Here is a 23,805-nt window from a genome sequence, read left to right as displayed (position 1 = left end):
ACACTAGTTTTTTGCTGGGCGATCATAAGACTGTAAGCAGGTTGCGGATGTAGTGACAGACAGAAGCAGAGCAAGAGTTAACAAATATGACAGTTTTAATTTAATTTAACAGGGGGTTAACTCCTCGCAGGGAGGTGCAGGGTTAAATGGGGAGAATAACAGGCCGATTATAAAGGATATGCAGAGTTAAAGAACAATGAATAACATCAGTTCTTGTGAATGCTGCGGGGGAGTCAATAGCGCCAACAACGGCTGGCGCGGTGCTGGTACAAGAAGGTTCAGCTGGTAATGGTGGTCTGCCTTCTGGCAGCAGCAGTCAGTCTCTGGTACCTTCCGCTGAGCCCCTAGTCCATGTACATATGCGGCCAGAGCAAACAAGGCCGTAGCACGATCAGGGTCTCCCGTGGGCTGCAAGGTATATGCTGATAAGGTGGGCTGAAAATGTCTGTCCATTACCCAGTTCTCTGTTTGTGGCATGTGCGCTGTACTCACGGTCACAAAGCACACAGCACTTCACTCTCTGTCAGCCACTGGGCGCGCTGCATGTCTCTCTCTGTGCTGCGCGTTGCTTGTTTCCACCAAGACTGAAGCACTGACAACAGCTGGCATGATGTTTCTCCAATGAGTTCCTGCAGACCATTGTCCGACTACAAGGGCAGCAGCGAACAGTTCTGAACTCTACCCTGGCTCTTAGGCTGGCATGCGGTGCTTAGCTGAACAGGGCTCCCGACTCTCTCGTTATTACAGCGGTGGGCTCCAGAAGCGTCCTGGCATTGGATTGTCCGCTTGTCATTGCGGCCTGGCTGCGTTCCCATTGGAACCCACTGAGCACGCACCTTACCTTTGTCACCGCGGGAAACTGCCCGACGTTGCGCACGATTTTACTTTTAACCGTGCCATCAGCTTCCGGGTCAGGGAACCTGTCCAGGCCTTTTTGCCATCCCCTGGACAACATGGGACGCAGCCTCACCAGTTCAGGACTCGGTCTGGCACAAGTACCCGCAGTCTGGTCTTCCTCCTTACAAGACAATAGCCATGTGTAATAAGGATTGAGATTCTAACAAGCTAATTTTTACTGTTGAGTAAAAGTAAAATCAACTTTAACCCCTGCGCTCGTGCTATGTTAATTAGTGGATGACTGGTCACTGAAGTGTGGATTTCGACTCATTACGTAAGCACGCCCATGTGGACATGAATTATATGATTTGTAAGAGCGATGTCTCTGCTGGTTCCTCATAAATCTTGTACATGTGCACAGCCTTCTGCCTCCCAGGGAATGCACACTGGTCAGGTATATGTTGCCCAACTTCATTGGTGCACCGTGAATGCCCATGGAGGAAGCGATAATAAAGATCTCAACCGGCTGCGAGATTTGTAATAACTCAGAGGTGAAGTTGCTCTTATGAATTATGCGGGCATGCTTACATGATGGAAGGGAGGATGAGTTCACGAAAATACCCTGACTAGTCACCTACTAACATACATGGTGCAAGCGCAGAGTTTAACATTGATTTTACATTTATTAAGCAATTGCTAAGCAGAAAAAAATGACGTTAGAATGTGGGGAAAACGTGTAACATAAATGGTGGCAGTTTAGGAACGTGGTGGGGTGGGGCAGCAGACAGGCTCCCTTCAAATATTGTACAGTGGAACAGAAAAGGTCAACACTGTATGAATAGAGATCAAATACCAGACCATTCACAAACAATTCAAGTAGACAATGAATGACAAAAAGAAGTATGGCATATGATAAAAAGTGAAGAAGATCAGGGAAAAGTTCAGCTTCACTCATGATGGTTTACCCTCATAGTTTCACTTACCGTATTCCTCTGGCTCCCTGTTGATCTCTTCTAGTCCATAACCTTGTTATAAGACTACAAGTTAGAAGCGTTAGTGGAAACAATCTTACTGTCATCATTGGCAATTATCAGCTGAGAATTTCCTTACATAAACTCCTACGATGTGACAAATGAAATGTAGTTGCTCCTTCTCCGGCAATTAGGTCAGAGAAGTTGGAACCAAAGTCATCCATTTCAAAGATATGGAGGTGAGTTTTCATTAGATTATTTGTATTGGATTTTAAAGGGAAGGGAAAACACAGAATTTTTTTTATAAACAAACGTTGGGAAAATTAAGGAAAGATGAGAGGAGAAGATAAGAGGGGAAGGGAGGGATAAACTTTAATGGGGTAAAGGGATAGTAATTGAGGAAAAGATACGGAAGAACCTGTAAAGACAGGTAAAAAGGCAAGCATGCAATGGAACAGTGAATTAAAAGCAGCATTTTTAAAACATAGTAAAGTTTATTTAAGTTACATATATTGAAAAGTAAGGAAAAAGCATGTTACTTTAACAAGACAAACATTTCACTTTGCTTATATTTCTGTGCACCCTTGCCAGGGAAGATATACTGTATAATTCGACTAGGGGGAAAAGTTTGGTTTTAAGGACTTCAAAAAAATGCTTGAAGTAGGGCCATTGCTGCCTTGAGTTATAATCCAAAGAGTCTGATGACTACAAATTTGTTGCTCATTTGTAATCCAAAGACTGTAATTCTATCTGTAATCCAGTCAGTTATAGGAGATGATTTATTTCCTTACATAGGATTAAATATTGAGTTGGCTTAGAAGCTGTGGGCCTTCTTCTGGAGATGAGATAGAAAGAATTCTGCTTCCTTGATGAACCTGAAGAGTTGCTGAATGTGTCCATTGATATCTGATTCCAGCCTGAATAAGTTCCTTAGTAATACTTTGCAGTGATTACCTGGCTACGATGGAAACTTTGCATAAATCTTTGAAGAATGATATAAAGTTAAACAGGAAGATTTTTTGAGTAGTGTGTAAAAGTAAGTAACGCTTCTGATCTTTAGGTTATTTTTACTTGCCCAATCTTGTGAGCTGGCTGCTTGTGATTTGAAAGCTAATAATTCTTCCTGAAAGCCAGTTACAGATTTTGACAGACGCTCATTACTGTGTTGAAGTTCTAGAATACTCATTTCATTTCTGTCCATTCTGCTATTAGTTGTCATTATTTCTGGTGATATACCTGAGGCATGTATTCCCAAAATTTAGTGTATTGTCAGCGTTAACTTAATCATTGATTTCTTAATAATTCTGTTACTGGTCTGCCAGAGAGAGAGGAGTGATCAATTGGGTCCATCTCATTGGTTATGGAAAGCTATTATTTGGATAACCCTTGTTAATGTCTCTCACAAATGTTTTGGCTTTATTGAAGGTGTCTGATATATTAAATACATTTCTGAGAGAAGAGGCAAATACATTGAAAATGTATTTTATGTATTCTGATGTAGCTGGTTTGTCTGAAGCTTGGAAACTTTCTAGAGTATTCAAATTTTTGGTGGCTCAAAGTCTGGTAAGGGATCCTCTCATGTAGCAGGCCTAAATTCCTTAATTTTATTTAAATCAATTTGAGTAAAATAACTTTTTTTCCCCAACATTTGCCAAAAATACATCGGAATCAGAGTGTAAGAAGTTAAATTCTGTGTGTGTTTGATCATGTCGTCCTCAGAGGAGGTGCATTCTGAGAATACAGCTTCCTTTGAATTTTAAAGGGATGTGGCTGGGGATGATAGTGAAGATACTTCGTCCCATTGTCCCTCACACTGGATCTATCTGAGGCATGACCCTAGAGTTGGCTCAAATCTTTTTTGAAGACATGGAATTTTCTGTGTTATAATTTGTGGTTTCCATAGCCATTTGAAATATCTCTGGAGTAGGTCTGGCTAGTGTTTATGAATTCTGAGGGATTTGAGGAAGAACAGCACTTGGAGGATGTTCAATTATTCCTTTATCCCTTACCTCAGTAGTGGAGGAATTGTTTTCCTGAGGCATTGATCGTTTAACCAAAACAAGTGCATTCATTATCTGTTGTGTTGTGAGTCTGGAGTAATCAGGGGGTAAAAAAGTCTGGTGGTCTGCGTTAAAGTTGCATGAAGGAATATCTTCACCATAAGGTATTAATGTACTCACCGTGTTCTCATTGACAGTGACGGAAAGTTCCCTCCATGTCGCTCTTCTTAGAAGTTACAACATTATCCTTTAGAGTTGTATTATCCTCTTTAAATTCTTCTTGGCCTTAGTGAGAAACTTCCTCCAGGTCCTACTCTTTAGGAAAGGGAAGTCTCTTTTAAGTTTGTGTCATCCTCTTACACCAGTGCTTGGCAAAAAAAATATTCTCTGAATAAAACTCTTTTTAAATCAAATTCTTTTTATTGAAGAAAGCAGAAAAGATAACATTACATACATAAGCATGCATTAGACTACAAATGATAATACTTTGCCCATTTTTTAATAAATGTAAATACACCAAACACATCCCTCCCCTTCCCATAACAAGAAAACCTCCCTCAACCCCCCCCAACCCCCATCACACTTCTACAATCCTTATCCATCTTTTATGACCCTAATATCCTATTTTTGACGAGTTCTGCGGAAGCCAATCCGGGAAAGTCCAACCAGCCCCCCCCAGATATTCTTGTAGTGGTTCATCTTGCCTCTTTTCATGTATACGCTTCGTTCCATAAGGACTACAAAATTAACTCTATTTACAAATTCCTTCCTAGTAGGAGGATTTTCATCTGACCAGTGCAATGTGATAGTTTTCCTTGCAATATAAAGCAGTCTGGCTATTGCTAGCCTACCCCATTCATCCGACGCCATCTCCTCTACATGTCCTAAAATACACGTCAATGGATCTCGAGTAATAGTTGCTTCCGTCACTCTTTCCACTAAATTTAAGACCACAATCCAAAGTAGTCTTGGACAAGACCATAGCATATGAAGAATGTCAGCTTCATCCATCGTACATCTCGGGCATCCAGAGTCCGCCCTTAGTCCAGCTTTTTTCATCCACACAGGCGTCCTGTATACCTGTATACCTGTGATTGCTGTTCCTGCGATTTACCTGCTCATTGTAATGCATCTCCCTGAGGTCATAGATATTCTCATAAGGAGCTTCTTTAATCAGTTTATCATTGGGAGTAAAACTACGGTCTTGCAGGTTTTTACCTGTGTCATATGTTTTAATGGTATCAGTGAAACCTTTGATGGGACAACTGGTAGATTTTCTCTATTGTAGCAGTGGTCCCCTGACTATTAATGATTTAACATTCCCCATAGGCTTTGTAATAAGAGAGTTGGGAGTACTTTTTTACCTTGTTACCTTTTTTTTTCTTTTAACTGAACTGAAGCAGTATCACTCTTCAGAGATCTGGAAGCCATTTTTTAATCTTTCCTAGCTGCTGCTGCACTCCTTTTGATCTAATTGTTCCATGAGATTCCTGCTAAAGCTAGGATAGCTGAGAAAGGCGCCTGACCAGAGCTGCGGGATAGATCCTTGGAGCTGTCACAGGGATCCAACTTGCTAAAGGAAGCTGTAGGTTTTAATGTTGAGAGCTCAGTGCTGTTCCCTGCTTGATTGACAGCTCACTCAATGATTATTTTTGTATTTGCATTCATTCACAGGATCTGCAAGCAGTTTAGTGCTCATAGACAGTTGTTTCATCTAGTCCCATTATTAGCTATCTTGGCAAATGATGGCATATTATTATTATTCTTATTATTATTATTCATTTTTATAGCGCCATTTATTCCATGGCACTTTACATGTGAAAAAAGAAGCATACATAGACAAGTACAATACACATGAGCAATACAAGGCACACACAAGTAAAGAAGGAGAGAGGACCCTGCCCGCTAGGGCTCACAGTCTACAAGATATCATTACTATCCACACAATTGAGAGAATGAAGGGGACTAAAAATGAATATGGCCACTTTGGAGACCTCTCTACAGCCAGTGACCAGGAAGCATGGTTGTGAAGGGAAAACAGGGGGCTGCGGCACAGCCCATATATTCACAGAGATGTGGAGGTTCTAGAGGTCAGAAACCCACATATTAGAAAATGATGTAATATCCTAGCAATATGATATTACATAGATGGGAACACTCCTAATAAAACATATCATCCAAGTTTGCTCAGTTGGGTTAGAATCTGCCTGAATATTTGATTGTGTATAGAGGGTTAAGATGTTGTATTAAGATTGCATCTTGGCACAACTCCTATTCAAAGTAAGGGAATGAGTTGCCGAATACGTTGCCTACTAATGGAATGGTGGTTGAGCATGCGTGTAACGGAGGGAGAGGTGTAGCCCCCTTTAAATTGTTCAACTAGACCTTGAATATGAGAGGGAAATGTCTGCCGTTACAAAGGGAACCTCCTGAGGTGTTTGATATTTTCCTGGTGTTTTGTGTTTGTCTTGTGTATGATGTGTATATGGCGTTGGTAGAGCGCCATGCGCCAGTCACATTCAGATTCATGACCAATCAGGCATCAACACTCACATTCGCATTGACGCTCCAACCAAAGCCTAAGGTACAAGGGCAGCGTTCTGCTGCCTCACTTTGTATAGAGCATCAGTGCACACGATTGACTTCCTCTCAATTCAAACAGGAGACTCAGGACTCATATTTTCATGATAGGTGAGGGTACCGTGGGTGAAATATTGGGATTATGTGGTAAGCTGCAGTGTCGGTTGCACCCATTTTAGTATTTCCATTAACTGAATTAAAAGTCAAGGCATGATAGAAAAGACGTGAAATATAAGTTTTGTTTACGTAATTAGTGTTTAAAAGTATTGTATCACAATTTTTTTAAATTAATAATACATTTATTTTTAAAACAATATAAAATATACTGTCTCAAACAAATTTTTTTATTTTTTTTTCCTGTAATTCCTATTTGCTGGTATGTAATTATCAGCGCATGACACCTAAACACTGCAAATGCAGCAGACACAGGTAGTAGGAGACTGCGTTCAGACGTCGATTACATCTCCTATGCTGTAGCCAGTGGCGTATCAAGGGGGGGGCAGCCGGGGCATGTGCCCCGGGCGCAGCCGACAGGGGGGCGCCAGAGGGCTGTCTGATGATGTGGCGGTCCAAGGAGGCTCCTCGTCCTGTACTGAGCGGTCACATGGTACCGCTCATTACAGTAATGAATATGCGGCTCCACCTCCCATAGGGGTGGAGCCGCATATTCATTACTGTAATGAGCGATAACGGTGACCGCTCAGTACAGGAAGAAGCTGCCGGTGCCGGGGAAGCAGGGACTGCACAGCAAAAGGAGCAGGTGAGTATAACAGGGAGGGGAGCGCAGCGCTGCGCGATATTCACCTGCTCCTCGTTCCGGTGCCACTCCGTCTTCAGCAGTGACGCTGAGGTCAGAGGGCACGGTGACGTAGTTAGTGCGCGCCCTCTGCCTGAACATCAGTGCTGAAGATGGAGCGGTGGCTGGAACGAGGAGCAGGTGAATATTGAAAGTGTCGGGGGCCTGAGCGACGGAGAGGTGAGTATGTGATTTTTTTTTTTTTATCGCAGCAACAGCAAATGGGGCAAGTGTCTGTATGGGGCATCTTATGGGGCCATAACGTTTGTGCAGCACTATATGGGGCAAGTGTCTGTATAGAGCATCTTATGGGGCCATAACATTTGTGCAGCACTAAATGGTGCAAGTGTCTGTATAGAGCATCTTATGGGGCCATAACGTTTGTGCAGCACTATATGGGGCAAGTGTCTGTATGGAGCATCTTATGGGGCCATAACGCTTGTGCAGCACTATATGGGGCAAGTGTCTGTATAGAGCATCTTATGGGGCCATAACATTTGCGCAGCACTATATGGGGCAAGTGTCTGTATAGAGCATCTTATGTAGTCATAACATTTGTGCAGCACTATATGGGGCAAGTGTCTGTATAGAGCATCTTATGTAGTCATAACATTTGTGCAGCACTATATGGGGCAAGTGTATGTATAGAGCATCTTATGGGGCCATAACGTTTGTGCAGCACTATAATGGGGCAATTGTCTGCATAGAGCATCTTATGGGGCCATAACATTTGTGCAGCACTATATGGCGCAAATATCTTTATGGAGCATCTTATGGGGCCATAATCAACGTTTCTGCAGCACTATATTGGGCATATGTGTCTATGGAGCATCTTATGGGGCCATTATTAACCTTTATGCAGGATTATATAGGGCTCCTGATTCAATACGGATATTCAAAAACACTTAACCTACTGATGTCTCAATTAATTCTACTTTTATTGGTATCTATTTTAACATTATGGGGATTCAGGAATGTACCTTGGCTTGGTCATACAGTTTCAATAGAGTTAAGGTTCAAATGGGGGAGGTTTTGGGGGGGGGGGGGCGCCAAACTGATCCTTTGCCCCGGGTGCAGGAAAGGCTAGATACACCTCTGGCTGTAGCCACGTCAGCTGTGAATGGTAGGCATCCACGGAATGCTCCGTTTACAGCTGTGGGGAGAGTGGGCATCATCCTTTGTAGCCTGGGCCTGTGCTCGGAGATCCAATTCCCCTTTGTCACCCCTACTTATAGTACTGGTGACAGGAGGTTTGGGGATCAGAGCTGCAGTGGTCACAGGAGGTTTGGGTACCAGGGCAGAACATGTTGGCAGCCTGACATTGTACTACTAAATGTCAGGCTACGACCTGTTCTTACCGCTAGAAGAAGTCACTGCCGCTGTCCTGATCGCACAATTGTATTAGAGCAAGGCTATGATGATGACTTTATTGACTGGTAAGAAAAGGTTGGCAGCCTTCCATTAGTAGTATAATGTTAGGCTGCCGACATTTTCTCACTGCCAGTGTCTCCCTGGGTTGAAAGCTCAGCACTGTAATCCTGCTGCATCACTCTCCGCTCCGCTCAGTGTAGAGCCTTATTCAGGTGTGATGCACAGACATCTCAGTGAGGCGGATTTACTGCTACTTTTGCAAAGCACATCAGACAAGATGACTTTGTCACTGGCTACAGTGCTCTCTGCACATTTAATTTCAATCGATCGCAGCTGTAAAGCCTCATTTAGATGTCCCTGCATCATGACTATCTGAATAAGGCTACAGTGACAATGCAGAGATCAAGTGTTCAGTGTGCAGAGTGCAGCAGCCTCCAAGATTTGACTACTACACACAACATTGCGAAGAAAAAGTACAGAAGAAAATGTTTATACTTATCTATATACAGTATATCTATAGACAGTAAATGTGTTATATGCAGCTCTGGAAAAAATTAAGAGACCACCACATCAAAACCCTGTCATAGGCAGCCCAATATCCTGACCTGAACCCCATTGAAAACCTCTGGAATGTAATGCAGAGGATGATGGATAGTCACAAGCCATCAAACAAAGAAGAACTGTTTAAATTTTTGAGCCAGAAGCAGTGTGAAAGACTGGTGGAAAGCATGCCAAGACGCATGAAAGCTGTGATTAAAAATCATGGTTATTCGACAAAATATTGATTTCTGAACTCTTCCTGAGTTAAAACATTAGTATTGTTGTTTCTAAATGATTATGAACTTGTTTTCTTTGCATTACTTGATGTCTGAAAGCCCTGGTAGTTTTTTAAAAATTTTGATCATTTCTCCTTTTCAGAAAAAAATACAAAATTTATTGCTTGGAAATTCGGAGATATGTTGTCAGAAGGTTATAGAATGAGTGAACAATTTACATCTTACTTAAAAATATACCCATAAAGAGAAAAATCAGACAAACTGAACATTTTGCAGTGGTCTCCTAATTTTTGCCAGAGCTGTATATACACACAGATATATATATATATATATATATATATATATATATATATATATATATATATATATATATATATATAGTGTATATATATATATCAATATATACAGTGTATATATGCAGCGCCCCAGAGTCCTGGTCGTTGCAGTACTGTCTCTCCGCCACTAAGGGGAGTGATGGTACGTCTGATGGCACTAAAGGAGTTCACCTGACCAGGTATCACAGTCACACATTACACTTCACACTCTGGCCACCAGGGGGAGCAAAGGGTTCTATGTATTAGGCCACTCCTCACAGTCTGGTAAAACTGGGGTTTGGATAGGAAGTTAGGGAGAAAGCTGACTGGGTTTTGCTCAGGCAACACCTAGTGAGAGAAGAGGTTGCTTGGGAAGATTCAGGGGGGTCCCTGTCAGGGGTGGGATCCTGACAGAGGCCTAGCGAAAAGGACAGATCGTTACGGAGCCGCGCCTGCACTTCATTGCGGCGGTATCTTAAGAAAGGACAAGAAGCGAGGTTTATTGTGGAGAAGTGAGAAACGAGATCACAGCACAAAGGCGATAGAACCAGTAGGAGTTGAGCCCCGAGATCGGCAACATCCTACGGAGGCGTGTAGCCGGTGGCCGGAACACCGAGGAAGTATTGGGCTCCACGCATTACTTCAAACCAACGGCAGGGCAGTTAATTATAGGTTGGCTGCCTCACCTAAATCACCTAATGAAGACAACGGAGGCAATTTAGGGAGAGGGGCATCTCTAGGGTCCCAGAATAACTCCAGGCCTACCCCGTCATACGGGTGCGTCCTATCCATATCATCTGGGGGACGGAGAGAAAGAACAGAAACATACACGACAGTTGTGAGGACTATCCCGTGGTGCTCAGCAGGGAAGTACTACAACACCCAGGCGCTAGTAGGTAGGCACTGATTTCCACCTGCAAAGGGAACTCTGGATGTGCCTTCGGACCAGCCGGTCTCAGCCAGCCCTGTTAGCAGTGCTCTGGATTGCGGATGCTGAAGCCTTCAGTAAAGAGGTAAAGAGACTGCAACCCTGTGTCCTCGTTATTTACTGCGACCTACACCACCACCTACACCTTTTATTGGGCGCCCCTTAGCAGGACCATGGACCGGGTCAGGCCACCGTGACATCCTCAGAACCGATAGACCCGGTGCCGAGTACCCCGCCGTCCTGCGTCTGGGGGCCGCTCCATATATATATCTATATATACACAGTACAGACCTAAAGTTTGGACACACCTTCTCATTTAAAGATTTTTCTGTATTTTCATGACTATGAAAACTGTAAATTCACACTGAAGGCATCAAAACTATGAATTAACACATGTGGAATTATATACTTAACAAAAAAGTGTGAAACAACTGAAATTATCTATATATATATATATATATATAATCAGTGGCGTAACTACAAAGTTATGGGCCCCGGTGAGAACTTTCAAAATGGCCCCCCCACCATGCCAAAATAAATTCCACCCATTTTACCTATTAATTTCACACACTATAGCTTTATTGCAAAGTTGTATAGTGTGACCTCAGTTGCATAACTATCCGGTGCTCCATCCTGGCATATATTTGTCCCCTGTACTACCATTGTTATGTAATGTATAAAAGAAAATAAACCATTATACCCATCAGGGGCTAACATAGAAGTCATGGGGATCCATATACAAAGTATAATGCACCCCCATAGTCCTCCTTATAGTATAATACACTCCCCATAGTCCTCCTTATAGTATAATACACTCCCCATAGTCCTCCATATAGTATTGTACACTCCTCAGTCCTCCATATAGTATAATACACTCCTCATAGTCGTGCATATATTGAAATATACTCCTCATAGTGCTCCATATAGCATAATACACTCCTCATAGTGCTCCATATAGTATAATACACTGCTCAGTCCTCCATATAGTATAATACAATGCTCAGTCCTCCATATAGTATAATACACTCCTCAGTCCTCCATATAGTATAATACACTGCTCATAGTGCTCCATATAGTATAATGCACCCCTCATAGTCCTCCATATAGTATAATACACTCCTCAGTCCTCCATTTAGTATTATACACTCCACATAGTCCTCCATATATTAAAATACACTGCTCAGTCCTCCATATGGTATAATACACTCCTCATAGTGCTCCATATAGTATAATGCACCACCATCGTCATCCATGTCGCACAATTTCCTTCCCACAGTATAATGCACCCCATAGTTCTTCATATAGTATAATATATTCCCCATAGTCCTCGATTCAGTATAATGCAGCCACCCCACAGAGTATAATGCAGCCACCCCACAGAGTATAATGCAGCCACCCCAAAGAGTATACTGCAGCCCTGCCATACAATTAAATGTAACCCCCATAGAATATAATGCAGCCCCCCTCATAGTATAATGCAGCCCCTCCATACAGGGGCAGTGAGAAAGACACGAGCAAATGGTGATGAGGGGGCAGGGGAGAAGGACACAAGGGGGCTAGGGGAGACAGGCACAAGGGTAACATAGGGGGGCTAGGGAGCAAGGAAGACAGGCACAAGGGGACACATGGGGGTTAGGAGGCAGGGGAGAATGTTACAAGGAGACTAGTGGGCAAGGGAGACTGACACAAGGGGACAAGGGAGACTGACACAAGGGGACAAACTGGGACTAGTTGGCCAGGCAGACTGACAAGGGGACACACGGGAACTAGTGGGCAAGGGAGACTGACACAAGGGGCACACGGGGACTAGTGGACAAGGGAGACTGGCACAAGGGGACACGGGGACTAGTGGGCAAGGGAGACTGACACAAGGGGACACACGGGGACTAGTGGGCAAGGGAGACTGACACAAGGGGCACACGGAGACTAGTGGACAAGGGAGACTGGCACAAGGGGACACGGGGACTAGTGGGCAAGGGAGACTGACACAAGGGGATACACAGGGACTAGTGGGCAAGGGAGACTGACACAAGGGGACTAGTGGGCAAGGGATACTGATTCAAGGGGACTAGTGGGCAATGGAGACTGACACAAGGGGACATACAGGGAAAAGGAACAAGCACAAGGGGACAAGGGAGACAGGCACAAGGGGACACACAGGGACTAGTGGGCAAGAGAAACTGACACAAGGGGCACACAGGGAAAAGGAACAAGCACAAGGGGACAAGGGAGACAGGCACAAGGGGACACACAGGCACTAGTGGGAAATGGAGACTGACACAGGGAGTCGTGACTAGTGGGCAAGGGAGACTGACACAAGCACAAGGGGACAAAGGAGACTGACACAAGCACAAGGGGACAAAGGAGACAGGCACAAGGGGACACACAGGGACTTATGGGCAAGGGAGACTGGCACACGGGGACAAGGGACACAAGCATAAGGGGACAAGGGAGACAGGTTCAAGGGGACACACGGACTAGTGGGCAAGGGAGACTGACATAAGGCTACACACGGATCAAGGGACACAAGCACAAGGGGACTCATGGGGACTAGGAGGAAGGGGAGAAGGGCACAAGAGGACACAAGGGGACTCCGAGGGCAGAGTAAATAGGAATGCACGGGGAGACAGGGCTGCAAGGGGACAGGGGAAGACGGGGGGAGACTTGGGAGGAGGGAAGAAGGGGGCACAGGGATTATGAGGACAGGGTAGATGGGGAACACACGGTGAGAAAGGGGACAGGGGAGACTTGAGAGCAGGGCAGACGAGTCACACGGGGACAAGGGGCAGGGAATGCATGGGGGTGCAGGAGGACTCAGGGCATGGGAGATGGGGAGCATTGGGGGACCAGGGGAGGAGGAACAAGGCGTGTTCGGGGGGCCGGAGGAACACAATGACCTGAACCTGGGGACCAACTAGGATATGGGGCACGGGAGAGCAGGGAGGAAATGGGGCTGGTGTCACAGGGGGCCGGGGATGCTGGGGGCCAAGGACGGCGACACACGGGCAGCAGACACACCTCACTTCCGCCGGTCCCGTACACCTCCATGTTCATCCCCGGATCCTCCACATGGCTGAGCCACTGCGGCATCCCCCTCCTGGGCGGCTCCGGAGCTGCCTGTTCCCGGTCCCAGCAGCCGCCACAGGCTTTGCCAATATGGCGGCCACCATCACCTGTGCAGATGCTGCACTGCCTGGGCCCCCCATACAGCGGTTGCATGATGAAGTGATGTCATCACGCACCCACAGTGTCAGAGGCAGAGGGGAATGATGGGAGAGGGAGCATCAGCTGATGCTCTCTCCTCCATCATTGCTTTGAACTGTACCGTCATCATAGACGCCGGTATAGTTCACTGCAGCGGCTGCGACGGGGGGAGTCGTGTGCATCTGACCTGTCGGGCCCCTGACCTGCCAGAGCCGGTTGCAGCGGCGACCGCTGCGACCGTGGTAGTTACGCCCCTGTCTCACACACACACACTACAGATATCACACACACTACAGATATCACACACACACATACTACAGATATCACACACACACATACTACAGATATCACACACACACACTACAGATATCACACACACACTACAGATATCACACACACAATACAGATATCACACACATACTACAGATATCACACACACACTACAGATATGACACACACACATACTACAGATATCACACACACTACAGATATCACACACACACACTACAGATATCACACACACACACACTACAGATATCACACACACACACTACAGATATCACACACACTACAGATATCACACACACACACTACAGATATCACACACACACTACAGATATCACACACTACAGATATCACACACACACACTACAGATATCACACACACATACTACAGATATCACACACATACTACAGATATCACACACACATATCACACATACTACAGATATCACACACACAAACTACAGATATCACACACACACACACTACAGATATAACACACTCTACAGATATCACACACACACACTACAGATCACACACACACTACAGATATCACACACACACACACACACACACACACACTACAGATATCAGACACACACACCAGATACCAGCTCATATACACATCTCACACTCTCCTCACTGGTACTGGGGAGGCTGATATAACCGTGGCACAGCTCATCAGCTTCTCCTGCTTACAGCAGCTCTTTCCTGCACCTCCCCGTTCTTGCCTTCTGTCCCGGGGCTGCAGAGCAGGAGAAGCTGTCTCACAGTGCTGACTGGAGCTGCTTCCTATCTATCACATGCCCTGGCTGCCCCCTCCCCCTAGATACACCTCTGACTGTTGCCGTGCCGGAGGAATCTCCTGCATTGCAACATGGTGTTGGGTGCCTCTGACCTGCCGGGCCCCTGACCCACGGGGCCCGGTCGCAGCGACGACCGCTGCGACCGTGGTAGTTACGCCACTGTATATAATTGTCTAAGGGGTACTTCCGTCTTTCTGTCGGCAACTTCCGTCACGGATATTCATTCGCTGATTGGTCTCACCAGCTGCCTGTCATGGCTGCCGCCACCAATCAGCGATGGGCACAGTCCGATTAGTCCCTCCCTACTCCCCTGCAGTCACTGCCCAGCGCCCGCTCCATACTCCCCGCAGTCACAGCTTACACAGGGTTAATGCCAGCGGTAACGGACTGTGTTATGCTGCGGGTAACTCTCTCCGTTACCGCCGCTATTAACCCTGTGTGACCAAGTTTTTACTATTGAGGCTGCCTATGCAGCCTCAATAGTAAAAACATCTAATGTTAAAAATAATAAAAAAAATAACAAATCATTATATACTCACCTTCCGCCGCCTTTCCGACACTCTGGTGACCGGTCCATGCAAGCGGCAGGTTCCGGTGCTAAGGTTGGTGTGCGACAAGGACCTGCCATGACGTCACGGTCATGTGACCGCGAAGTCATCACAGGCTCTGCGCGCCTGCGCGAGAAGGACCTGCCATGACGTCACAGTCATGTGACCGCGACGTTATCGCAGGCCCTGCGCGCCTGCGCGAGAAGGGCCTGCCGTGGCATCACGGTCATGTGACCGCGACGTCATCACACCCTCGGACCGGAAGCTGCGGCCTGAACCGAACACAGGCGACAGAACTACAAGGGGCCCCTCGGGAGGTGAGTATATGTTTATTTTTTTAACCTGTGACATACGTGGCTGGGCAATATACTACGTGGCTCTGTGCTGTATACTACGTCGCTGTGCAATATACTACGTGGCTCTGTGCTATATACTACGTCACTGGGCAAGATACTACGTCACTGGGCAATATACTAGGCAATTGGGCAATATACTACGTGGCTGGGCAATATACTACGTCACGTCAGAGTGAAGGCAAAAAGGCCAACAAGTGCTAAGCATCTCTGGGAACTCCTTCAAGATTGTTGGAAGACCATTCCCAGTGACTACCTCTTGAAGCTCATCAAGAGAATGCCAAGAGTGTGCAAAGCAGTCATCAAAGCAAAAGGTGGCTACTTTGAAGAACTTAGAATATAAGACATAATTACAGTTGTTTCACACTTTTTTGTTAAAGGGCCACTGTCACCCCCCCCAGCCGTTATAAACTAAAAGAGCCACCTTGTGCAGCAGTAATGCTGCAGTCTAACAAGGTGGCTCTTTTAGTTTTTGATTAAGTTATTACCTAAATAAAGCGTTTTAAAAATTGGTCACACATACCAGATATTGTATCTGGAGGCGGTCCCAAGCGTCCTGTATGAATCTTCCAACGGCCGTCACTCTTCTCTTCAGGGGCGATGGTTGCCGCCCCCTGAGCGCTGTTATCTTCTGAAATCCGGCGCCTGCGCTGTGCGTGCCTGCCTGGGGCCTGCGCAGTGTTCATTGTCAGTGCGGCCGCCCTATTACTGAATCCCCGCCCCGCACTGTGTTATTCATTATGCACAGTGCGGGGCTGGGGTTCCTGGGCATGCGCACTGCGCTGTTTTGACGCTCCCCAGCTCCGACGCTCCCCAGCTCCCCCGCCTTCCCAGGAACCCCAGCCCCGCACTGTGCATAATGAATAACAGTGCGGGGCGGGGGATTCAGCAGTAATAGGGCGGCCGCACTGACAATGAACACTGCGCAGGCACGCACAGCGCAGGCGCCGGATTTCAGAAGATAACAGCGCTCAGGGGGCGGCAACCATCGCCCCTGAAGAGATGAGTGACGGCCGTTGGAAGATTCATACAGGACGCTTGGGACCGCCTCCAGATACAATATGTGGTATGTGTGGCCAAATTTTAAAACGCTTTATTTAGGTAATAACATAATCAAAAACTAAAAGAGCCACCTTGTTAGACTGCAGCATTACTGCTGCACAAGGTGGCTCTTTTAGTTTATAATGGCTGGGGGGGGTGACAGTGGCCCTTTAAGTATATAACTCCACATGTGTTAATTCATAGTATTGATGCCTTCAGTGTGAATGTACAATTTTCATAGTGATGAAAATACAGAAAAATCTTTAAATGAGAAAGTGTGTCCAAACTTTTGGTCTGTACTGTATATATTAAAATGTGTAAACATATATTTTTTTTTAATCCCCAAATTAAGAACAAACAAAAAGAAGAAACTATTTTTCCAATAAATACCTTTATTTATGGAAATAAAAAAATAAACAAACAATAAAAGTACACATATTTGGTATCGTCGTGTCTGAAACGACCCACTCTATAAACCTGTCCCACTAGTTAACCCTTTCAGTGAACACCATAAAAAAGGCAAAAAACAATGCTTTATCATCATACCACGGAATAAAAAGTGCAATAAAAGACAATAACGACAACTGTAAATAAAAATGGTACCACTGAAAATTTCATCTTGTCCTGCAAAAAACAAGCTGCCATACAGTTCCATCAGCAGAAAAATAAAAAAGTTATAACTCTCACAATTAAGTGTTGCGAAAATAATGATTTTTTTCTATAAAATAGTTTTTATTGTGTAAAAGCGGCAAAACATTAAAAAAAACTATAAAAATCGGGTATCGCTGTAATCATACTGACCAGAAGAAAAAAGTTGCCTAATCACTTATACTGCACAAGGAACAGCCTAAAAAATAAATAAAACCAATTCTTCACATGCTGTTGATTTTTTCATTCTGCCTCCCAAAGATTGAAGTAAGGCTCGGCGCACATTTATCCTGTGCTCTACGCTGAGTGCTTACACCGGGGTTTCCATGTAAATCTCTGAAATACGTGATTCAGACAGAACCCCCAGCAGAAGATTCCCTATAATGAGGCAGATAGAGGTACTGTGGAAGCCATAGGTGTCTGTCTTTTTAGGATTGCATAAAAGTGTTGTCGGCCACAGTTTTGTGCACTTCTAAAAAGGACACTGCTGAACAGAGGCCACATGGAGTCCAATGTAACTCTGCTGCCACATTATAGCGAATGGATCCCTTGAGGGTTTCATCTGTCACATCACTCAGAGATCTAGATGGAAACCACAAAGTGCTCAGCGTAGACCGCAGGATAAATGTGATCCCAATTGTTATTGAAAATGTTCCCAATAAAAGCTTCAACTCAATCCACAAAAAAGCAAGTGCCCACTCAGGTCTATCATTTGCTAACGGAATTATAGTGGGCTTCCATGTGCCTGGTTGCACAAAGGCTCTGGAAAAGCTAAATGGCTCCTCGCTCCCCAAAAGAAATTCAGCAAATTGTCCACTCCCAAATCCAAATGCCCCCTCCCTTCTGAGCTCCAGTGTGCCTAAACCACATTTAGCGCCTACATGTTTGGCATTTCTTTAGTGATGAGAGCCCGCCTAATTTACAGGTGTGTATCTTCAGAAGCATGAGCTGGGCATAATGTACTGGTGACTGCAATGTACTGGTCACTACAGCGGCAGTTTGCAATTTTCACTCAGCAACATGCTTTTTGCTGGAAAACACCCATGGAGTCAAAATCCTCACTACATCTGTAGATAAATTCCCAAATGGTTATCATTTCCAAAATGTGGTCCCTTGAGGGGAGATTCTGCTTTTCTAGCACTTAGGGGCTCTTGATATGGAATCCGCAAACTAGTCTAGGAAAATCTGTGCTCCAGGAGGCAAATAGCGCTCCATCAATCCCGAGTCTCTCCATGTGGCTAAGCAGTACTGTACATCCACATATGGGGTATTTCTACATTGAGCAGAAATTGTGGGACAAATTTTGGTGCCATTTTTACCCAATTCCCAGTATGAAAATGTAAAACTTGGGGCTAACACACAATCTTTGTGGCAAAAATGTAAATTGCTTTTTCTTCACTGCCCAATGGTATAAAAGACTGTGACACACCTGTGGTGTCAATATGATCACTGCACCCCTAGATGAATTCATTGAGAGGTTTAGCTTATAAAATGGGGTTACTTATAGAGAGTTCTGCTTTTCTGGCACCTCGGGGGCTCTGCCAATGTAACATGGCACCCTCAAATAAGTGCAGCAAACTCTGCACTGTAATATGGCACTACATCCCATGTGAGCTTTGCAATGGGCCTCAAAAGTAGCAATTTTTTTATTTTCACGGCTTAACGTTATAAATTTCTGTGAAGCACCTGGGCGTTCAAGGTGCTCAATACACATACAGATAAGTTTCCAAAGGGTCTAGTTTAAAAAATGGTGTCACTTGTGGGGGTTTCCACTGCTTAGGCACATCAGGGGCTCTCCAACCGCGACATGGCGTATGCTAATTATTCCAGCAAATTTTGCATTCTTAAAGTCAAATGGGGCTCCTTCCCTTCCAAGCCTTGCCGTGTGCTCAAACAGTTGTTTTCCTCCACATATTGGGTATCTACATACTCAGGAGAAATTGCACAACAAATTACAAGGAACAATTTCTCCTGTTACCCTTATGAAGATGCAAAATTTGGAGCTAAAAAGATTTATCTGTGGAAAATGTGATTTTTTTTTTATTTCCATGGCTCTACGTTATAAACTTCTGTGAAGCACCTGTGGGCTCAAGGTGCTCAATTCACATCTAGATAAGATCCATAAGGGGTCTAGTTTCCAAAATGATGTCACTTGTGTGGGAGTTTCACTGTTAAGTCAAATCAGAGGCTCTCCAAACATGACACGGAGTCCACTAATTATGCCAGCAAATTTTACATTTAAAAAGTGAAATGATGCTCCTTCCCTTCCGAGCGATATTGTGTGCCTAAGCAGTGGTTTTACCCCACATATGGGGTATTGGCATGCTCAGGAGAAATTGCACAATGAATTGTATGGTCCATTTTCTCCTGTTACCCTTGTGAAAGTAAAAACAAAATTAGGTCTAAAGCAAAATTTTTGTGAAAGTTAAATGTTTATTTTTTTCTGCCACATTCCATTAATTTTTGTGAAGCACCTGAAGGGTTAATAAACTTCTTGAATGTGGTTTTGAGTACCTTGAGGGGTGCAGTTTTTAGAATGGTGTCACTTTTGGCTATTTTCTGTCATGTAAGCCTCTCAAAGTCACTACAAACATGATGTGGTCCCTAAAAAATGGTTTTGCCAATTCTGTTGTAAAAATGAGAAATCACTGGTCAACTTTTAACTCCTAACAAAAAAAATTGTGTTTCAAAAATTGTGCTGATTTAAAGCAGACATATGGGAAATGTTATTTACTAGCTATTTTTGTGTGATATGACTCTCTGAGTTAAGGGCATACAAATTAAAAGTTTAAAAATTGCAACATTTTCAAATTTTTTGCCAAATTTCAGATTTTTTCACAAATAAACGCGTCATATCAAAGAAATTTTACCACTACTATGAAGTAAAATACTGTATATCACACGAAAATAATATCAGAATCAGTGGGATCTATTGATGTGTTCCAGAGTTATGACCTCATAAATTGACAGTAGTCAGAATTGTAAAAATTGGCCTGGTCAGGAAGGTGAAAACAGGCTACAGGGTGAAGGGGTAATACATTGAATTAATTACAATTTAAAAAAATTCAAACAGAAAAGTACATGAATATAGTTTTTATATTTGTCATCTAAATGCAAATGAATCAAAATTCACAGCAAAGGTCAAGTACATTTACAACAACCACACGTCAGCAGTTTCACTTGTTGCAGAACTACAATCCTAATATGCCTTTAGCTTTACGTCAAAGAACAAGAAACACGTGATGCAGCAGGGAGTGTCAGCTTACAACTTACTAAGGAAATCTGCTCAGGTGACTCACCTTGAGAGCATCTTACCTTTCTCAGCACTGAGTCATTCCTGAAATCTACTATGAGTACTTATGAAAGTGTAGAATTTCCAGTGTGCTGTGTCACTAACTATATGTGACGTGTGTTCCTATTAGTTTTACTGTAACTCTAAGAATTCAAATTTTTTAAATGAAAGCGGTTGTCCAGGTCAATGAAGGTTGATGACTAGTGATGAGCGAATATACTCGTTACTCGAGATTTCTCGAGCACGCTCGGGTGTCCTCTGAGTATTTTTTAGTGCTCGGAGATTTAGTTTTTATTGCCGCAGCTGAATGATTTACATCTGTTAGCCAGCATAAGTACATGTGGAGATTCCCTAGCAACCAGGCAACCCCCACATGTACTTATGCTGGCTAACAGATGTAAATCATTCAGCTGCGGCAAGAAAAACTAAAACTCCGAGCACTAAAAAATACTCGGAGGACACCCGAGCATGCTCGAGAAATCTCAAGTAACGAGTATATTCACTCATCACTAGGGTTGAGCGAAACGGATCAGTCAATTTCATAAGTCGCCGACTTTCGGCAAAGTCGGGTTTCGTGAAACCCGAGCCGATCCCAGTGTGGGATCGGCCATGCGGTCGGCGATCATCGCGCCAAAGTCGTGTTTCGTATGACGCTTTAACTGCCATTTTTCAGCCAATGAAGGAGTGTGGGCAGAGTGATGACATAGGTCTTGTGTTGCTTCCTGCGGCGTCACAGGGGGTGGGGGTATAACCGCCATGTTACCGTTTTGGATGTACCGTTTTGGATGTAGCGATTTACAGTGTCCGAGGAGAGAGAGAGAGATTGATTTACCATTGACTTGCATTGGGTTTCGTGTTTCGGTCGATCCCCGACTTTTCGCGATAATCGGCCGATTTCACTCGACTCGACTTTTGAGAAAGTCGGGTTTCGCGAAACCCGACTCGATCTTAAAAAAGTAAAAGTCGCTCAACCCTACTCATCACTATTGATGACCAATCATTGTCATAAGCCAACATCCCTTTCAACCATTTTTTTTAGAAGACAGACAATAATTAAGTAGACATCAGCAATATAAGACATACATTTATTACTGTATGTTATTACCAAACATTTCAAGGATTGTATTGAATATATGAAAATGTCATGTAAGGCTTGCAGCTGCAAGAAATAAATTAAATTACTATATACTACCTGTTGACACCTATCTGGATCCAGCGCAGGCCGTTATGGTTCCACAGGAAGGGAGATGTCACCAATCCAACAGCAGCAGGACCACTGAAAATTATGATTAGTTGCAGCCATCAGGTGACTACAGCTGCTTTTTCCCTCTCTAATGTCTCCATAAAACATGAGTAGCAAATGTCATCTTCTATCTCATTAATGAGAAAATGTTATTCACTGTACACTAGTGATGAACGAGCACTAAAACAAATCATAATGCTCAGGTGTTCAACATGAGTAACGAGTATAATGGAAGTCAGTGGGAAACTCAAGCATTTTTCTGCCCCCTCGGGTGTCTGGAGAGGTATAAAAATTGCTGAGATTTGATGGAAACAGGGCTGAAATGGCATGGGAACAGCATGGGGAAGACCCCTGGAAGCATCTGTGACTCCCCGGTTGCTGCTGGGAACAATGTTGTCAGAGTATTACTCCACTTTTACGGACTGACAATAAAACCTCAGTTAAAATGAATTTTACTGGAAAAAATGTTAAGAAACATTCTTTCCAGGAAAATGACTTGTATATAAGGCAAAATAAATAACTTTGGGCTATGTTCACACTTATCGTTTTTGCTGCTTTTTTGCACGTTTGCATTGCTTTCAATGGTAAAAAAAACATTCAGGAAATATAATTTTAACATTTTACTACCTGTGTGGTGTGTGAGCGATGATCAGACACATCCTGTTTAATTTATGAAGGAGGAACTCTGAAAGTCACAATTTTTTTATTTTCCGGACCATCAGGCAGCCCTGACTATTTGCAGATGGCCATCAGGCGACCCTTACTATTTTTAGAGGACCAGCAGTCAGCCCTCACTATTGTTAGAGGGCCAGCAGGCATCTTCTGGACAGATGAGTACAAGACAGAGCTATTTGGTAAAGCACATCATTCTACTGTCTACTGTAAATGGAATGATGCCTACAAATCAAGGAACACAGTAGTTAAAGTCAAATATGGTGAAGGGTCAAAGATATTTTGGGGTTACACTGCTGTCTCTGGCCCTGGGTGCCTTGACTGTGTGCAAGGCATCATGAAATGTGAAGATTCCCAAAGGATTTTGGGTCACAATGTAGTATCAAGTGTCAAAAAGCTGGTTTTGCGTCCTAGGTTATGGGTCTTCCAGCAGGACAATGGCCCCAAACATACTTCAAGAAGCCCCGAGAAATGGATGGAAACAAAGCTCTGAAGAGTTCAGAATTTTTAATTCCAGCTCCAGTAGCATACAGTCTCCCTCCACTACCTCTTACATGCAGATGCTACAGTGAAACTGCAAATGGACACATTTAATTAGTTAATTTTGCCTGCTTTGATGAATTTCTGACTACAGATCACCATAAAAAACATGAATCTGTCAATGAGTGTTGTGAGGCAGTGACAGGTGTTATATGCGAGGGTCGCAATGTGTCCCCCAGGATGCACACAGAAGCGTATTGAGGCCTTGGGAGTGCATTGTAGTCACATGCATAGCTGTAATTGCAGTGCAAAATAAAAGTAAGTTTTGGTCTTGGGCAAGCTATTTGACCAAGGCAGATTTTCGAAAACCCGTCATTGGCTTTTATTTTTGGAGCAGACTACAGGATGGTAGTGGGGCGGTCCGCTTCCTACCAGCCAAATTTTATAAGTGACCTACGGCCACAGATTCCTTGTGAAAACCCGCAAAAGCAACGGGTTGGATGTGTCAGTCTTGGTTTGCAAATTTGCAGAGCAGGTGGCTCTGCAGAGCTCAGCCTGTGTGAGGTAACACAGAGCCAAGCAAAGCCAAAAAGCAACCGGTCTCGGACACGGACTGTCTTGATTCCCAGCTGTTATCCAGAGGACACCATTTGCGTACCAGTT

The 23,805-nt window shown here is 44.1% G+C and overlaps 1 protein-coding gene across 1 annotated transcript in view; it reads right to left on the bottom strand.

The window, feature by feature from the left end:
• Positions 1 to 23,805, bottom strand: part of SAR1B (secretion associated Ras related GTPase 1B) — a 154,590-nt gene that overhangs the window by 102,885 nt on the left and 27,900 nt on the right. The gene's annotated exons all lie outside the window — the stretch shown is intronic.

The sequence above is a fragment of the Ranitomeya variabilis genome, chromosome 5, assembly GCF_051348905.1.
Source record: "Ranitomeya variabilis isolate aRanVar5 chromosome 5, aRanVar5.hap1, whole genome shotgun sequence".
NCBI lineage: Eukaryota > Metazoa > Chordata > Amphibia > Anura > Dendrobatidae > Ranitomeya > Ranitomeya variabilis.
The sequence above is the reverse complement of the archived record's forward strand: the minus strand, read 5'-3'. Positions and strand labels throughout refer to the sequence as shown.